The sequence below is a fragment of the Falco naumanni genome, chromosome 3 (assembly GCF_017639655.2).
Source record: "Falco naumanni isolate bFalNau1 chromosome 3, bFalNau1.pat, whole genome shotgun sequence".
NCBI classification, from domain to species: Eukaryota; Metazoa; Chordata; class Aves; order Falconiformes; family Falconidae; genus Falco; species Falco naumanni.
In genome coordinates, this window is record NC_054056.1 from 80,248,551 (window position 1) to 80,269,192 (window position 20,642).

Sequence of the window (20,642 nt, forward strand, 5' to 3'; positions counted from 1 at the left end):
TTAAACATCCAGTGTACTACACAGGCATTTGATTTAGGAAGGCATGTCAACATCACTTCAGTAAAATCATCTTGCTTTTCAATAAATATGGTCAAAATGAAATTTCTAAGAAACACAAGGACTTTAATATTTCAGTTAAATCAATTGCAAATCCAGAAATCTTTCTCTAGTCCCCAATGCCAATTCTGCCCCACCCACACTTCACTGAAAACTCAGAAAAACAAGCCAAACAGGCAAGAAAGTCTCACAGCCGCCTCTGGCTCACAGTAAAAACATTTGAGCTTGGCATATATTAACTGCACTTTATGGCAAGCACTCTATTATGTAAACGTTTATGAATAATTTCTTTGTATTTAAATTAAAAATTCAAATGGAAATACAAGGCTGCATACCACAAGGGTTGTTTTAATTAGTGTAATGAAATTAATTCATGTTAAATGTCAGCCCATTTAGCCAATCAGAACCTGTGTGTCAAACAGATTTTGAATGAAAATGCCATCAGACAGTATTGGTGACAGAAGCCAGGCACCCATACCAAGCACTCTAAGAAATATTAAGTCTTTTTATAAAAAGATAGTTTTAGATGCAGTATTTTGTCATGGTGGAAGTGATTTAGCATTACATTACATTTAGCAAGTGAGTAAATTAATCTGAAAAGCGAAAGCTGCAGATTTATTATTAGCAATATCACATACCAAGTTGTTCCAGCAAGACCTTGCCATTTAGGACATATTTTCATACTCAAGCCACACAGATCGCAGAGGCTCAACCCACATTTCCTGATTTCTACAACAAAGAGTGTCATTAGCTACCAGCATCATCAGGAATGCAGTACTACAGTAACCATACTTAAAGAAACCTTTCATCTAGTTTGAGAAAAACAAAAGTATGGTGAGACTGGTATGACAAGTTAATCAACTTTTAAGCTATTAACCATTAGCTTCAAACAAGACAGCTCAACTAGTAAGCACAGTCTTACACTGACAGAACTTGTGCTGAACTCAAGTTAATACGAGTATTAAATGTCCAATTCAGTCTGCTTATTTCGCTTCTTAACATCAATTCAGTCTGCTAATTCTAATTCTCTACTTCTTTTTGTTTTCATTTTATCCATACATCAAGCAATGCCTTATTTTGTATGATTTAGCGGCTAAACCAAAGTCTCAAAGGGGGTTTTCCTTGCTGCTCAACTCTACCACTGGATTCTTATGAAGAGCACAGATTTAAAATTTCTTTTACCAATATGCTGCTTTTCAAAAAAGTCTGTGTTATCGGGTTAAGGTTATGACTTTTCTAGGTCTTATCTTTTTCTGCAAGTTGCATTTAACTGTTGATTTTAATAAAGCATTAAAATGTTCTTCTATACTTAGACTCAGTGGAGTCTTGTAACTCCTGGTAATCTTATGACTTTTAATTCCTTACATTCTTGTATGTAATTTTGCTATGCCACAGCGAGTCTAGCTAGAATGGGAGCCAAGATCTCTGTATACAGACCCCCTGACTATGCCTCTTATTGTTATATCCATTGCCATTTTAATATGTTCTACTAAAACAATACTCCTGCTTGTATTTTTACTTTAGCTTGTCCTTACATTGCCTTTTTCATAAGGTACATACCTAGAACAATGTGTACAGATGAGGAACACATCAATATAAACAAAGTCCCTTAAGCCTCTTGTGTAAACCACACAAATTGTACAGTATTCTAAAAAAAATCATGGAGAAAAAACCCAACATGCAGCTGCTGAAGAACACTGTTCCTGTTTCATCTGACTGGATGCAACCTAAGCTGGAGGATTCAAGACATGTCTTCCAGCAACCCCCACAATCAACTTGCCTGGAACAAACCTCTGCTTCCAACTCCGCTCAGGCAACTACCACTTCTCGTTACACACACAGGCTTCTCTGCGGTACTGCCATCGATTTCTTAACAACATATGTGCACTGAGCTTCTAGAGATCACAGGTTAAATATTAGAGATAATCCTGTTGCAGTTAACCATAATTTGTTCACATAAACGTTGATTATATTGGCCAAGCTGGTGGAATAAAACCACTTGCTATTCTACTGTGTGACTGCAGAGCCCTGCATGCAGTTCAGCTAAAAAAAGCAATGAAGGTGGTATTGCTGTAACAGAACTCCGTTTTCTTTACCTGCAATTCCTTCTGTATTTTGTTTACCAGTGGTGTTGATATGAATGGCTGCATCAGTAAAATTGGCAGCTTCCAGGAATATTACCTTCTGAAAAGCTTTTGTTGAAGTATTTAAGATTGATTACAAACAATTGTATCTCTGTTTATTTAACTTCACAGAAATACAAAGGAAAAAAATTACCCGAGAGATAATTTATCTTAAGTATAATTTTCAGAAATCCTAATTATCTTTTTAAAATATATTTTTAAATGAAAACCAGAAAGCTCCTCAGTCTTCAGCAGCACTGCTCTCTTCACATCGCTTTTCATCACCTGTTTGATTCTTAGATCTCTGAACAGCAGCTCCAGAAGTCAAGCTACAATTTGTCACTGAAGTTGCTCACTAGTTGAGATTAAAACAGTTCCTGTCATATCCCAATTAAACCTACAAACACCAAGCAAATTAACTTTCATTACAAATTTATCAAGTGTATTTGCTTTTTTCAGCATTAATAAACTTTCTGGTTTTCAACACGGATACCTAGGGAAGCAACACATTAAAAATTGCAACATGCCTGCCAGTTGCAAATTTTGACCTAACTGGCCAGTGTCCGTCAAGGCTGAAAAAGGGAGAACATCCCAAATATCAGAGAAGTTTAATGAAAATCAGGAGCAGGTGACTGACATCCTCCAACTCTCTCCCTCTCTTTCTCTTTTTTAAGCAAATATTTTGGTTGTTCTCAAAGACCTTATTTAGAATTAAAGCTTTGCTGTTTTGCGAGCTGCAAAAACATAAGGTGACAGCCTCTGTCTTGCAAGGTTTACTAGGAAAGTTAACAGCACCCTGCAGGAGTTTCCTATTACACTCAAAACTGCTGTTTGCAAGGTAGTAACAATCTGGTTAGAAGTTCTGTAGATTTGAAAAATACTATAATCTTCTAGTACACATCATAATAATTTTGTCCAACAGTTAAGTACATAATACGCATACACACTAAAACAAAGACATCTTAACTACAACACATGCATTATGCCTAAACACTTCAGAAAGTGTAATATGCAAGCTCCTGTGATTTCAAGATTTGCTTTTAAAGGGATGAAGTTTCTAGTAATTTCAGGGCATTGGTTTGCCAAAGTTGAATTTGGCCCAGTGTGAGGCAGGTCACAGATGAAAATGCCAGGCATACCCAAAAACATCAAATCACAGTATCTTTTCAACAGTCTCAATGTCAAATAGCAACAATGAGAAAAGAAATAAAACAAAGACCTACTGAGGTCAATGGGATATTTCAAATAACACTGCTATGTACCTTCTAACGAGACTTCATTAGTAACACTTATACTTCAGCTGCCTAACTCCTTTCATCATAAAGGATCTTGAAACCTTTTCAAGCAGAAGTGCCTACACCTCAATGGCTTACAGTATACCTTTGATATTCAGCAGAGGAAATCCCCATGGGATACATAACTGTTTTCATTTTACCCCATGAAATTCCATTCACTATTGGATGATGTATAAACTGTTAAAGTCCAAATTTTTCTCCTCTCTTGCATTCCTGCAAAATTTTTGGCAGCACAACACAGTCATAACCAGCAGTTATAAAACTGGGCTCACCACCACCAAAGTAGCAATGGAAACGCTAGAATCACTTTGAAAACTTTCTACTCCCATGTACTCTCAATTTACCTTCCAAAAGTCACCATGCAGGTCAGAAGATCCCTTACCTCCAGGCATGACACAATGATCCTAAAAAAACAGATTCAGCATGCAGCTACAGCGGCCAGTATCCCACTAGGTGGGTAACAAAGAGAATAATTTTCTTAAGTCTTGGACAAGGGAAAAGACTGCATGACCATTCATGACCAGAATTGTTGTTGCCTATCCAAACAACTTAAAACCCAAGTCGAACTACCCATCCTATTGAAGACTGATGCCAGGCTATTTTGTAGTTTAGTTGAATACTCTAAGACAGGGGTCCTCGAACTTTTTAACCAGGGGGCCGGCGCATGGATGCAGTGGCAGGCAGTCATCTGCGGCTGCTTGGTTTCTCCCCCCCAACCCCCGGCAGGGGGGTCCTGTAAATACCAGGGGCCGGATTGAGGACCCTGGGGAGCCGTATCCAACCCACGGGCCGTAGCTTGAGGACCCCTGCTCTAAGACATCAGTGCTGCAGTTCAAAATTACAACCTTTTTGTCTCCCACTAATTAAACCCAGGAATGTTCCTGCACAAATTGTTAGAGAACATAATTCAGGTTACACACTCAAGACTTTGAAACATGACAGTCATCAGTGCTGCTCTAGATATTCTAGTGTCATGCAAACACATTATGATTGGGTTTACTTATGTAATACCAATCTTCCATTAACTGTATCTTCTTTACCATGAAGAAAACCAATAAACAAATGTCTGAAAAAGGCAAATGAGTACAGCAACCAGTACAAGTAGACCAGGATCCTCCCACTGTAGCAACTTCCAAATGAAGAACATAATCTCATTCACATACTCTTAATTCATTGCCATAGGAAGAGTTCTTCTGGCCAAAAAAGCCAAATACTTTTTTCAGTATTAATGAGAAAAAGCAGCTTTGGTCTAGGGAACCTTGAATCCAGAATTCCCTTTCGCTTTGCTTTTTCCCCTCCCACTTAAGAACAGAGAAATACAGAACAAAGTTTTATGCTACAAGAGAGCTCACAAATGATGGTACCAGAGCAGGATGTAAACTATATCTGTCTGCCTCAAAAGGAGAATCATACCACACTTTGAATTAAGAACTATTGCTAATTTTATTTAGTGCCACTAGTTCTTGGACTGTGAGAAAAAAAACTTTAAAAAATCAATTTACAATTGTCCTGCTTTTAATCTCTCCATGTCATTCATGATCCACCAACCTCTATTCCTAACCTTTCTGGCCATAGTACAGACAGCTATTTCTTCTCCAGAGAGAAGAGGTCTGTTTTCAGACTCAAAAGAACAGCTAATCACTCTGAGTGAAGTAAGAGGGGTATATGGTGGGAATCAGCCACAGCTCTTATTTGCAGCTGCAGGTTTCAACTGATTCCACCTCAGGAAGACTCAAGAGCTGCAGGTGTTACCCAACCAGACAGATAATTTCAAAGAAAAGCCAATACTGCCTGAAATTTTCTTCTTGTTGCTTCATATTGCATGGAGTTATTCCTGTCATCCCACCCTCATCCCCAAACTGGGGAAACTTACACTGGAATCACTGTGCCACCATCATAGAATGGCTAACACTGGAAGGGACCTCTGGAGATCATCTAGTCCAATCCCCTGCTCAGAGCAGGGTCAGCTAGAGTGGGTTGCACAGGACCATGTCCAAATGGGTCTTGAATATCTCCAAGGATGGAGACTCCACAACCTCTCAAGGCAACAACCGAAGTCTATGTAATTTTTCATTTATGATGAGCCCACCCAAACACCATATTTGGGCATTCCTGCCCCGCTGCACTTTGGAACATGAAAGATTCATCCAACTTTGGGATTAAACATGCCTCAAAGCCACTTGAAAGAAACAAGCTTTCCTGAGCACAGTCAACAGGCTCTCCAAGCAAAACTTCTTCCCATCTCTATTTATATTCACATAATCTATCTACAGGCTAGAGCCCAGGGGTTCTGTGTGGTTTGATTAAAACATTCAGGGACGTGTTTACACCTTTTAAAGAAAAACTGGTAACTGCTATCTGCCCTTCTATGCAATTCTAGAAGGGAGACAGAGACCTGCTACAGTTCATAGTATGCACATTAATGAGAACAGCTGAACATGACTTGAGTAGCCCAGTAGCTCACTTGTGGAATATCAAAGAAAACTAAGATCTTCCCATATGATATCCACGGTATCTCAACAAGAACTTCAAGAAAGCTTAAGGAAGTCCTGGCTACAGCTATCAGAGGCATAGCCTCAAACAACAAGATGCCTGAATCTTCCTAGACCTTTCAAAAATGACTGCAGTTGCTTCAGATGGAACTCAGCAAGAAGCCAAGGAGAAAGATCATTTTGCAAAGCAAAGCAATTCAGTCCTGTGCTCCACCTGCACTTCTTAGGCAGTAAGTGAGAGGTCTTCCTGCTTTCCTCTAAGTAAAGAATATTTAACAAGGAGATTTCTTCAAGGGATGCCTAAGTGAAGAAAGGAATCTGCTAAAAGGAAAAAACAGCGCTTTTTTTTATACTACGGAGCCTTGAGATACATGGAGAATAAAAGTACCTTAATGGAAGATTTCAGACCTGCATTACACACCTAGCAGTCTTAGTAGATGAGAACATCATCTTTACCAGGAAGTACCAGTATATCAACATTAACACTGCAGAAACAGTCATACTTTGATGCATTCAAAGATGAAGGATGCAGTACTGACTCCAAGGTATATAATCCAGCAGCCTCAACCTCACAAAACTGATGTAACTGACACAGGAGGTGTGCCTGCTTAGAGAAACCCTCATGAAATCTCTTATCCCCCTGTTTAGCCAACTCAGTGAAAGCAAATAATGCTGGGCCACACCTGGGAATCTTTGATCTTTCCAGCTTCAGGGAGAAGGAGCAACCGCCTGCCCAGACAGATGAAGTGGGTCAGTGCATTTCTTCATGGCATGAAGTTTCTTTCAGTCAACAGATCTGTCCCCTCAAGCTGGCTCTTGCAGCCAGAACATGTGACAGAGCCAACTTCAAAGCAGAAGTCTGCTCCTGAGACAGCATCTCAAGAGTCACACCAGCTCTTCATAACCTTTTCCATTAAGAATAGTTTTAGACAGGTATCGCAGACTTCTCAGAAAGCCTCACAGACTCCCCACAAAGTCTCCATTGACAGTTTAAAAAAGAGGAGGGGTGGAATGCTAGAAAACAGGCCCTCCAAATGACTGTCATACAGCAAGAGGCATTTCAAAGACCAAATACTTTAGGGCTTTAGGGCTGCCTCAAGGCAGGACCTGCTCACTCTGCATTATCTGCTGATAATGATACACAAAAATCAGGTGCAGCCAGAGAGCACCCTCCTGCACAGACACAACCTCAAGCACCTCAGCAGCTTAGCACTTGCTTGGCACAGCAAGACATACATCCTGGGCAGCTCACAGGACAGCAGTGTGCCAGAAAAGGGGAGTCTGCAGGGCAAACAGTACATATGGACATTCTCAGGCTAAGCACCTATTGATTGCCATCAAACACAGACCTTGGTACCAAGAAACAAAAATAAAACCCAACAATTTATGCCTTACATCACAGTAAAAGCCAAAGAGCTTAACTAGAACCTCCCTAGCAAAAGTAACACCTAACTACTTTCAGGTAAAGGGAAAAGCACAGCTATCTGTGGCAGAGTGACAGCTGATGTTGCAGCTGCTGTACCTTCCTTGGAAGGCAGAGCACATGCACCAGCCCTAAGCAGCTGCACACATCTGGTATTCTGCATGCACAGCTACTGTGGGCAATCTGGGCACACACCCAGCGTGCCAGGTTTCAACTCAACACAAACACAATGAAATAATTACTCAACAAGAAATCGCCTTTAAAAATCAAAGCCGAAAGCCAAAATCCGCTAGATTGAAGAGGTTTACTAATGTCACAAAAACAGCACTATGGATAGACTGAAAAAAAATCTGCTTTAATTCATTGCTGCTATTTTCAAGTAGTTGTAGTCATCTTGAAATACACATAAGAAACTATCAACCAAAACTTGAAAGCTTTCAGTTTAAAAGCAACTCAGATTTATTTCAACCCTTTTCCGGCCTGAACATGAGAACAAATTCAACCATATAAACTTTTTTCAGTTACTTTATGCAATTCTGCAATTGTACTTGGTAATATCCAAGTTGTTATACCCATAATCATCAGTTACCAAAGCTGGGCTTGCTTACATTTCATAAAGACCGAATCAAGGAAAAAAAAATTTAGCAAGCTCCATTTCCAGGTAAGGAGATACTCCTATTTAACAAAGTGTATGTTACTCAAATGTTATGTAAATGTTTTCATTAAGAAAAAGCATGCATTTAATAGCTGTTCTGAAAATCAGAGCCCATCAAAAGTCCATATGGGGAAATGTATGTATTGTTATTTTTAAATGATTCCACATGTACAGTTACTCAAGTGTAAAAACTTACATTTTCCAATACAGCATATCAAACATGAAATAGTGGAAGATTTATCTAAGAAGAAAGTCATGACAGTCAGCATCATAATTTTTATAGTACTAACACTATTAAAACACATGTTCTTGCTGTGGCCAAGAGTTATACTATAGGCTTGCAAATGAATATTCAGCAGCAGCAGTTTCCAAATGGTGGTTCAAAAGGCCATGGTTGGCACATGTATTTTCCCCGTAAGTCTCTATTAGAAGTGCACGGTGGTCTTGAATGTATTGAAGGAAGAGAGCTGTGCCACTGCTAAAAAAAAAATTCTGGAAAACCCTGGCTCAGTTTAAGTTAAAGAAAAAAGTATGTTTAAATACTCAAATAGTTAACCTTTCCTTTCATGCCTATTGAATACCCGTTAGAGGTTCTATAGAAACAGTACCTAAGTCAGAACTAGCAATTATTTAATAATGTTTTCAAATATATCCAAGCTATTTGGGCAAACTGATGCCTTTGGAACGATGTTCCTCATCTACAGTCTGAAAGGTAGAAGCTGTTCATACTAATCAATCATATAACCCTTTTTTACATCTGAAAAGCAAATATAAACTCGCAGGGTTTCTCAAGACCTGAAGGCCCTCTCATTAACTAGCTTTCCAAGCTAATTAAAAGATGTTTTTTAACATCACTCCGACAACGTTTTGTTCAAATAAGTGCTTAGGAAACATCATTCCATTCAATATTTAAACGTATAGTTTCATCGACTCACTGTAATACTATAGCAGAATTTACTATCCTCAGCAAATAAATCAGAAGCATTATTTTATTCTTTAAGTAACCCTTAAACTCCATTCCAAAGAGAACATAAAGAAAGAGACTTGTCAGAAATGGACTGGCTTTCATTTACCTGGTCAAACATGACACACCAGCCCAGGAAACAAGTGGGAAGTTACCCCTTGGCTTGAGCCAAGCCCAAGAACATGAGCAATTTCTGCCCACTGAAGAAATTGAGAAGACACCTAGGTTTGTAACACAGCATGTGTTTTTGTGCTAAGCTGGCACACCAGCCTTTCAGGTAGAGACAACACTTGAATGTGGCATGGATATATATATACTCTAGAGTGTGTAGTAGACCACAATTTTACACATGGCTGACAAATAAATCCATGTTAAAGGGCCCATATTTAGGAACAGTAAACCAAAAAAATACCCAAAATACAACATACCCTAGTATTTCACATTCAAAAGCTATCAATAACTAAAGCCAACTCTGCCACACATAAGGCAAAATTGTTGCAAAGATACTCATAGAGCTGTAAGGAGTGAAAAGGATACTGTTTGTAGTCTCACCCACTTCCAGATGGGCTTAAGGGATTTAAAATTGCTAACAATTTCATTAGTAGTATTATTGTTACTAAACTTACTATGGTTCATAATAACTACATCCTGGCAACAACATATAACTGCAGAACGGAGCTTCTAGTCTGCCTGATACCAACTAAGCTTACTTTGTCCACCTGATAAAAAGTCAATGCACTTTGCCAAGACACAAGATTGGCAATAAATAGGTATGCACGTTCCAGGCTGTATTTTATACAGAATAGACAGATATACACTGTACTGTCAAAATCTTTTTGATTTTTCTTCCTAACTCAGTTGTAATTTAAGTTTCATTTGCTGTTTATAACTTGTTTGGTTGTAGCTGTACTACATACAAAATACTGCTGCTACGAATTGCCCTGTAAGGCCAACATGATGAACTGCATACTGAACATCAGGCAAAACTGTTGCACATGCACACAGTCTACCCAGAAACAAAACCACCGAATAAGAGTAAAACTGTGTACTTTTTTTCTAACAGGTTTCGGAAAGTGTTTATTTAAGGTTAAATTATTATTTTCTTCCTGTAATAGCAACTTTTTCAAAGTTCATTAAAATGTTTGCTGTTATAATCTCTACAGGTTGCTAAACACTTTCAGGGTACAAAGTCACAAGTTCTGTGGAATGCTGCTCTGTGTACTCTGCCACTGCCAGCACAACTTCCCTAGGTAACAATATGCACGACAGAAACACCAGCTACAACTAGAAAGCTAGAGGTCTGTGCTTTTAAGTTTTGCTAACAACAGAACACACAGCAGGTTCCACTTTACCATGCAAAGAAAGCGTCTTCTTCTAGGTTTCCTATGACCACACTAAGTGCCAAGTCAGTGCATCCCTTCCGTGTAGCCAAAAAGGTTTACAAGATAATCCAGGAAGTCAAGACATCACAGGATTTGTGCAGAATTTAATAAAACCAGAACAGTGTTTCCCTGCTCTCTGATATGGTGAAAAAGCATGTCAGCACTCCCTCAGTTTTAATATTCATAATTTTTGGTAAAAATTTATAAACAAAATTCTGTTTCCCCCAAGTGTTCTTCCAAGTAGCATTGCTCTACATAAACATTGTGTTTCCATCAATTTTCGCTGTTAGTAAACAAGCATATAAGGCAGTATATTTATTTCTATTCTTTGTAACACAAATGCACTAAATTTCAGTTCCTGAAACCAGCATCTTTGTGAATTAAGATTTCAAGTAACAGCTAGAAACATTCAGGTTTGTTTTATGTGTTAAAAAGCTAGTATCACACATGCCAAGACAACTAAGATTACTGGCTAAGTGTTTCTGCAAAACTTAAATTGTGCTTCATAACATTTGGAAAAAACCCAAATGGGAGAACATGCAGCCTCCTGACAAATGAGCCCTCCTCCAGGGCAACATATCCCATGTCTAAAATTCTGCAACATACACAGGGGTAACAGGCAAAGATTGCTAAACATCCTAAAGATCAATACCTTTGCACAAGCAGCATGACCTAGGGAACTAAGCATAGAAATGGTAGCCAGCAACTCCAGGTTTAATGCTGGTGCAGAAACAAACACGTACCTTTCTGGTTTCTTAAATAAAAACACTGATGCATAGTTAGATTATAGAGGGGTTGTAAAGTTCTTTGAAGAGATGTATACATACAGGTAAAGCACAAAAGATTCTAAAGTAACTAACGATTACTGCCTCCATTTAAAAGAACCTTGGCAGCAAAAAAAATTCTAAAAAATTAAAATATGACACTATCTCTTTCAAAAAATAAAGCATTTATATAGTGCTTCTATTAGCTCAGTGAAAAGAACTGATCTCCGAAGAGAAAATCTTCAAAGAGAAATATGCACAAATGAATAAGCCAAGATAAATAAAAAAAAAACTCAGACAAAACCAGATAGCATGATAGGGGCATTAGAGACCTGGACATTTGAAGCAACTACTCCAGCTGTCAAACTTACCATTCTTATTAAAAAGATGGTATGATTTCGGTTTGCTTCTGTGAAACAATATAAAACAAGTAATTGAGTTCTCTAAATAGTTAACTTCATAAGCAAAATTTAAGTTACAGACCATTATAAGATGCAGGTTTTTTTGTTAAAACAGCTAATAAGAGGTTTTAGGAAACACCATGTACAAACATCATGAGAGAAAAACTATACAAACAAATTTTAAGAACATTTATCCTTGCAGTCATTCAGAACACAGAAATCACAAATTACTAAATCAGGCCTAAAAAGCTCTTGCATGTATACTAGAGGTACCCTTGGAATTCATTATTTCTTCTAACTTCCTCATTAATTTCAACAGAATTGAAAAAATCCTGATTGGCTGACAAGTTTTATTTTATTGTTTTCTAGCCATAGTACAATATTTTAGTGTCACAAAAATTTCATCTAATGCTTTAAAAAAGCTCCAGCATATCTTTATGTCAGTAGATGCGCTCAAAACACCACCAGAAACACTATCACACCCACAATTTATAATTAAAGAAAATATTCTGATCTAATTCACATAAAACTTAATATACTGTTCCGCTGCAAAGTTGAGGAGTACCCTGACCTCTCAAGTCCAGAAGCCACATGAAGGTTTGCTACATGAACATATAAAAATAATAGCAATTAAAACAAAAAAATTAAGAGCTGGGGGGTGGAAAAGAAATCTAAAAAAAGAGCAAGTATTCATTGAACCTATTTTTAATGTGAAAATAAGGTAATACCATTCTCAAGTACTTCTGACAGCAAGCAGAAAATGTTAGCCCCTCCATTAGCTGGAATATATACCTGGTTTGGCTGAGGTCTTTCCCTCTCAGCACTGTTGACTTCTACCCAAGATTTAATTAAAATAAGCAAGTTGTATCTATCAAAAGTATAAAAATGAATAACAACTACAGCTTAAGTTGAAGACAGGTAAATTTGTACTGAGTTGCAGAAGCAGGTCTTCTTTTTAACTCTGCAAAGAAATTAAATGTTCTAATCAGTACGTGAAGGCAGATAATTCTCAAACCTGCATGCACCCAAGCACACAAATGGAAAGAAAGGAGATGCAGTAAAACCTGTTCCAACATGCTGTACATCAGAAATCTGACACTCATATTTCATAGGAGCCAAACTACAAGAAAGATGCAATGAAAAGCAGGTTAAGAACAAGGTAGAACAAAACCCGTGCAACACATTACAGTATTGAGGAAACCCATTAAAACACATTTTTGTAGTTTAAAAAGGTCAAAAAAGAAAAAACCCAGAGGATTTACTCTTAATTCTGTCTTTGAACATACACACACACACACAAGCCCTTCACGAGCGTCCTTGGATCTTAAATTAAACATACCTTCCCTATAGATCACAAAATTGGCAGTATCAGGCAAAACTATTTGGCTAAAGCAAGATAACTAAACCAAACATCCGTAATTGAGCAGAAAATGTTGAAATGTTACAAAACAAATGGACTTAAGAGTACTAATAGTTTACCATGAGGATTTGAACTTTAGGTATGGTAGTCTTCTGAAATTATAGACCTGAAGAATGACAGCACAATGAAAAAACTGACAGCAAAAAGTAATTTCAAATGCAACCAAATGCACAGAAAAACTACTTGTCCTTTTGTGTAGAGCCCATTCAAAGCTGGCTTTGCAATCACAGCTCTGCGGGGCTATTTGTAGGATGCCAGGTAATTATTTACACACAACTTTTAGAAGCAAAGATGGACATAACACACAGTTAAGGCAGGCAAATGACAGGCAGCTGAAGCCTTCACTGATACTCTCCAAAGCACTCCCAACGTGGAAAGCTTCTTTCACAAGAATTCCAGCTAATTTACAACAGCAGAGGAATCACCCCCGGACAGCTGGGCTGAGATTTTGCTCTGCTATTGGTTATATTACATTCCTGGTGACAAGAGTTGTTGACATTAAGGTTGAATAGTAGAACTGGCTCTAGAATAAAACCCGCCTTGCATATCCTTCCAACATTTTTTCACTACTAACAGCACTTGAATGGCCCAAGAACTTTGTTTAAAAGTTTCAGTACAAGACAAATTTCATAAAATGTGATTGAGGAAATAAGTCTTATAACTCTGCCTTACAAAAGGCTGGTTTTTTTATTTGCTTTTCATTAGCATAGGCCAGTGGTACTTTGTCATTGCCTTTGAAACTGTTCACCTATTTCTTTTTTACTTTCCAGTTCCTACGAAATTTATAAACTCCAGGCCCAAATGTTTCAGGGCTCATTTTCCCTGAAGGCCGTTCCTTAATGGGATGAGCTCACACATGTGGCCAACTGCTATATTAAGGAACACGATTAGTATCTGAAAACCGATCAACATCTACATCACCATTGAATGGAATAATTGAAATTACACAGCACCATCATTCATCGATAGGCCCGCAATCAGCTCCAAGCATCACTAACGTGGTGCATGAGAACAAGAACAGGGCTTTAAAAACAGAGTTGCTTTCTTAACAGGTTGTCACTGTTGCGAGACGTGACTTGGAAAGCTTATGAGGTGCAACTGAGTACTTACTCAGCTGGAAGTAATACAGCGATACTTTCACAAGGGCCTTTAAAAACCAAGCGTGCAAGTGATGTAACACCAGTAGATAGAAAAAGGACAGGAAAACGACGTGTAGAGAAGAGGAACAAAACGCATTTATGTGAAAAGTACGATTGTTACTCTGAAGGTTTTTTCTCATAACTCTTTTGCCTGGTAATAACAGTGCATATTTTAGTAACATCCATTTGTGTGTTACACTTGGGAGACAGCAAAACACTCATTTAATTTGTAGAACAGCACTAGATGCAACAGCCCAATCTTACCACTTCTGTCAGATTTTATATGACAATTTATTCATTTACTTGGTTATCTGAATTGTGAGAGGCTAGACTTTTGCCGCCTTCTATTGACCAAATCCTGAGATACACAGAAATTATATAAACCACTTAATTCACGTAATTATGTTGAAACAGTACCACAAATGTTGTCCATACTAACACACAGAAATTTGTGATCACTGAAACCACCATTTTAAGTTCTCAGCTTAGGAGATTTGGAAACAGAAACCTTAGAATATACTTGCACATAAAAAGTAACAGTATGTCTTAATTAGATTTTCCTGGCTATTACTGATGTTAACAGTGCAACAGAAATGTATGTACTTCAAGACTGTAATATCTTAAAAATAAAACATGTTCTTAAAGGATGGTTATAAAAATATCCATCATAGTATTTGTAGTCAAATACACAAATTAATATATTTATAACAGAACTAACATGCCGTAAAACTTCCTTTGCCAAAAACTTTTGTCACTTGAGTAGACTAAATAAGTATTTTAAGTTTTTAAAGGCTTCTGCATTTCAAATTTCTCATTTTATTGCCCATCCACATGCTTTTCTTCATTTATCTCCATGATATTTCATTACCAAATGCAGAATTTATGTGCATTTTTATAAGGGAGATGAGAGGAGACTTTCCATAAAACTAGAATTTTGAGTGGTGTTCAGATGTATGCAGGTAACGTTACTGGTTTTGTAATGCTGGCACAAATTAGGTCCTGTTCATTTTTATGGTTTCTGTTTCTGAAGGGAAATAAAAGAACAAGTGTGCTCCACTTGGTTTCTTAAATGAAGAAAAATGGAAACTATCAGAAGTACAATTCAAAGTGATGCTCATTTAAGGGCTGAGAAAAAATATTTTTCAAAAAAAGTGTTAACATTTCAAACCATTATTTGAAAGCTCTTAAGGGAGAAGTTGCTGAAGGGCAGGATTACAGCAATGATATTACCACAAACACAGAACTTTGTAAAGTACAGTGGAGCTAAAAAAGTGTGTGAGTGACATTATATAAAAGGAAATACATAAATGAGTCAACAATTATATTTATTGTTTTTAAAGTATCCATGAATTTTTGTTCCTTCATGTTCAGCAGACTTTAAGATTGCGAGGGAATCCACTATTGCTGTAACCATGTGTCTTTTTCCCACTATTTTGTTTTCTCCAGAATCAAGTGCCATTTGCAAGAAGATCATAAACTTATGGCAAAAGCAACGGCACCCAGTTTCTGTTCCTTCCCATGTATCTTGCCACAGCAAAGGAGTGGGGAGAAGGGGGCACTCCTGCAACTGCAGACTGCTCAACTTCAGGCAAGCAGCACTCAGATTTTCTAAGACAGCGTTCATCAAAAAACCCACCAACTTACCAAAGCCAGTTCCTCTGCAAGAACATTCCAGTTAGAGTCCTGATAGAATAAGACTCAAGATGAACCTATGAGCGAAAATGAGAGCATCACCCCAAGACAACCCACTGATGCTTACTGGTGATTACTAGAGATGTTAAAACCCTAACTTGAATTGGACAAGTTGGCAATTTTACAAGTCAAGTCCCTGTCACCACAGAAAAATGCCACAGCACTGGCTATTTGTTATTTCAGAATCTCTTTCATCCACACAGCTAGTGAAAAAATTCTGAAACTGTAATCACATCTTCATATAGAACAAGCATGTATCAGATCTCTTGATATTTTTGAGAAAAAAGAAAATAGAAATTTGGCTTAGCCCTATCCTGCTTAAGTTCTGACACTTGTTAAAGCCTTAAACCGCGTTTCTTACCCTTCGCTCCCATTTCCTAAGATACTCTCGTGAGCGTGGGCTGACAGCTGGTGCGAGGGTATAGCAGGAGCTATGGGGCCATCGAAGGACTCTGCTGTGTTCAGTTCCTCCTCGGGAGGCACTTCCCGGATGCATCAGGAAACCAAGTGGCAGAAGGGCCAAACCCCAGAGACAACTCAAGCTTCAGGGGGACTTCACTTGTTTGTCAAGGATTTAGAAACTGCCGTAAAATAACATATTATCCAAATCTAGCTAAGTCAGTGCAAAATTTTAGATTATACACTTGATTATGGATAACAGGACTCCGTCTGCTCCTCAAATCAGCTTCATGAGTTTCTGAAGGGCCACCATAAGGCAATGAAAGGAAAAATACAGCGTTAGGCTCCTCAGGTGGCCAAAAGCTTCTCTATCAGAATAAGATGCTTTCAACTCCTTTTTCTAAACCCTAAAGAATGGTCAAAACCTTTTTAGGTCATGTTTTTGGTAAGCTTTTACTTTCTGCACAGCAATTTAAATTACAAGTACATTTTCTGGTAAAAATTTAATCTACTAAAATATAAATGTGCATAAAAGAAAGATAATTAAGCTTCATCTGCAAAAAATATTAAAGCTGCCAATATAAAGTGCACACATGAAAAATTAAGCCTATAAAAATATATAATGAAAGACATCTGGCACAAATGTCAGCCTTCACATGCTTGTTTTGTCAGCTGTCAAATCATGGTAATATACAATGGTAAAAGGCACACTGACAGCAACATTCCTGGTATTTTAAAGAACCATAAAATACATGCAGCTATAAGAAAATATCTGCATTGCTACCAAAGTAACTGAACAGGGCTGGGGGTCTTTAGAAAAATATTAACACTTAATGCTTCTAACTCTCAGATTGAAGTCTGTGCTGGACAGGTCCCAAATTATTTCTTTCCTACACAAACCTTTTTGGGAAAAGCTACCTGGAGTTCTGAGCAATTACACATGCAATCCTTTCTAGAGTTATTGTCAATAAATACTCTTCCTATGCAGCAAACGACATAAGGTTGAGAAATGTTGTTCATTATATACTTACCTTTGTCAACAAAAAAGGTCTTTTAAAAATATATCTGAGAGGAAAAAAAATTCTTCCCAATAATTCTCAATTTCACCTCAAAAAGTGAATTACTTTGGTATGTTTTACTGATTTAAGAAGCCAATGTTTTTCCTTCATGTAAAACACAAGTTCCAAATACAATTTGTACTTGAGCATATGGAGTACTAAAAACCAAAAAGCCTCAGAATACGGTCCCATTATTGTCCTCCCATGGTCCACCCAGACCAACAACAAGGAGTTAGAAGGAAAATGAAAACATTACGTTGTATTAAATTCAAAACCTGTATCATTTCTTCACAAAATAATGATTGAGCAGTAATACCATGGGACAAAAAAGAAAATTGTCTGAGATGATGCTACATACCTGAAGATTTTGTATAGCATTATAGTCATCATCTCCTGGAAACCAAGGGAGCAGTAGTAATAAGAGTTAGTCATAAAGACTGCAACCTAGTTTCCTGTTAAATATATAATCATGCTGCAACAAAAACACATTACTTTTAAATAACCATTCCTTAAAAAGCATGCCTGAATTTTTTTCTGCTGTAGTCAGGAAGCTAAGTCAGGCTTGCATTTATTCACTTACCAAGTACACCATGCCATTTACCTTTTAATGCTGAGGAAGGTGAATGAAGAAAGTTTTTGCTAGAAAGTAAGTTTATTTACAGTTTAATTTTTTTTCTTTGTAATGTTGATTTCTGTCTTGATGTTACAAAGTAGAGGAGTTTTAGCCTTTCTTACACCAATTCTGAAGCGAGAAAGGGAGAGAAGACACGTGAGACAAAAGGGATAAAACTTAAGAGTCCTGGCTAGCAGAGACACTGCACCAGACAGTGGACTTGTGAGTCCTGGTAGAAGCTGGATGTGACGGGCTTTTCTGGGGAAACCCTAGTACAAAAATTTGATGAGGTGTCATTTTGCAAGATAAACTGAAGCAAAGCTATGCAACCACTGAATTCAGAATTAATGAAGCAGAGGCTGAAGGTGGCTTGCAATTATGCTGAAGAACCTCTGTTCAGGGCATGTAAGAAGACATTGCATCTTCCAGTTTTCCTCAAAGTGCAGCTGGCCTCATCAGGGGCATCACACCTGACCAAGGGCATCTTCTACCTCACAGAAATCTCCAATGAACACAAAGCTGGCCAGCAACAGCCTGAGGTTGTGATGCTTGTCTATACCACGTCACCATTCAGAAAACTTTTTTCAACCTTTTTATTGAGTAACACTTAAAATAGACTAACTACATAAATCTTACTGCTTTCACTCATCCAAATAGGAACTAAGCATGTAAGAAAAAGTTCTCATAGTGGTTTATGTCTACAATCACTTGTGCCAAAAGATATATATACATATATCTACACACATATATCTCCACCTCACTTTTCAGTAAGTTTTTGTTATCACCAAGACTATTAAAATGAGGCTTTCCACATGAGCAGTAGCTCAGTGAAATATCACTGCCATTTCAAATGCTTTCTGTATAATATCAAATACTGCCAAGATAATCAATCTGATTAAGTATCTGAGGCTGAAACAAACAACTTGCAACACTGACAGCCAAAATCATTATGTTAGACATGGGGAAGGATGAATGAAGGCCTGCACTGCACCACTGCCAGGGAACACTGTATATTTTCTTCCTGACTCTACCCTGAAAATCAACAGAGACTTATAAAAAAATAATGGATGTTAAGACATGGCATTATGGCTAGCCCACAGATGAAAAAATAAGGCTACAATTACCAGCAATAACTTTAGTAAAATAGAAGGGTCTGTAATCTGCATATTCAACTGAATTTCCCAGTGTATGTAAAGCTTTTCACACTCTTCTTTAAAGAAACTGAGTTCTAAATTTTAATTACCCATATATATCTCAGAAGATTATATTAATATCGGACATTAGTTCCATCAATAGATTTTGAAGCGCATACTACAGTGTCTTGCTATAACATGTCTTCTGATTTTTAATCTAAAAGCCTTAAACCTCACAGTTCCTCTGCATCACAAGGTGTTTCAATTTCCAGCTGACAAGCAGAGAGTAAGGGGCGTGGAAATTTAGTTTGACAAACATGCCGACACCTCTGCACTTGACTGACTTTTTGCCCTCAGCCATCCATAATCTTGCTCTCCCATAGTGATTTCCTGATACACCAGATCAAGGCTGCCAACAGGTAAGGTCCTTCTTTCACTAACAGGATGGCAGTCATCTACCTGACCAGTATTTTCTTGCAACCTGCAGAAGCACAGTTTCTTTGGGGCAGAGGAAGGAAACTGCAAACACACACACACTACCCCAGAAAACACATAAACAGGTTTTGTCTCAATCACGATCACATGAATTTAATTTCCTTTAGAAACCAGACTGAAAATGAGGAGGACAGGGAAGATGCATAAATACACAGCTATCAGACTAATTTATTCTCACACTTTTTTATCTCTCTCCTACTCGCTTCCTCAGTAATTTTTGGTCAGCCTTCCCTGTTACATTGCACCAAACATCAAAGAGAAGCCTGGGAAACGTTTTGGCATCCATGTAATTCTTGTAAAAACACTAGGAAGTATAATCCTCTCAAAACAAGGATCCTAGGGAACTAGGGAAGCAGTATTTTGGCTTTTTACCAACCATTTTACAGCAAAGGTAATTAGTAAGTTACATACCATTGCAAGCAACACTAGCACAGATCTAGCTTCCCGCACCACTTGCTCTCTCTTCTGATGATGCCAAGATCATGACAGGCTTACTTAGCATGGTTATTGTTTCACATTTCAAACACTTATCCTTAAGTTTCAGCTCTAGATGATCGATCTTAAACAGCCAAATAAACTAAAAATACTCCAACACCGTTACCCCACCTTTCCTCCCCCCCACCCCCTCACTATAGCAACTATGCGTTGGAAACACTTCAGGAGACTTTTTTTTGTGCTGAATGGCTGATTTGGTAAGTACATGTGATAAGCTACTTTTGAAATAAATCACACAGAATAACATATTTCAGTAACACTAAGTATCCAGATTGTGGTCATTCGTCCTATGTCAAGAGGGAATTCTATATATCAGGAGCAAAACTCTGTGACAGAAGTCATATAAAAAACAAAAAACCAAAAATATGACTAATCAGTTGTGTTTCATGCACATTAGGTACAGTCTTCCATTACCTGACAAACTGGAAGAGCTGTCTGTCTTGTACAAAAACCTATTGCTTTTTTGAATCAGAAACTAACAGACATTTGCAACTGGCTTTAAAGTTTTATATAATACATAATTACACATGCGTGCACAACATACACCCCCCACCCCCAATGGAATTCCAAGATTTCCATTCAAATGCAGAAAGAAGAGCTGAAAAGATTGGGACAGTGATCAGCATCTCAATACGCCTTTCA

At 37.8% G+C, this 20,642-nt stretch overlaps 1 protein-coding gene across 6 annotated transcripts in view; it reads right to left on the minus strand.

Annotated features, from left to right (window-relative positions):
* NCOA2 (nuclear receptor coactivator 2) overlaps positions 1-20,642 on the minus strand; it is a 189,735-nt gene that overhangs the window by 146,179 nt on the left and 22,914 nt on the right. Inside the window, exon 3 of one of the 6 annotated variants that reach the window (XM_040588017.1) lies at positions 696-786. The exons of the other annotated variants lie outside the window; for them this stretch is intronic. The gene's annotated coding sequence lies outside the window, so the exon portion shown is untranslated. The remainder of the gene's footprint in view (positions 1-695; positions 787-20,642) is intronic. 6 annotated transcript variants of the gene reach the window in all.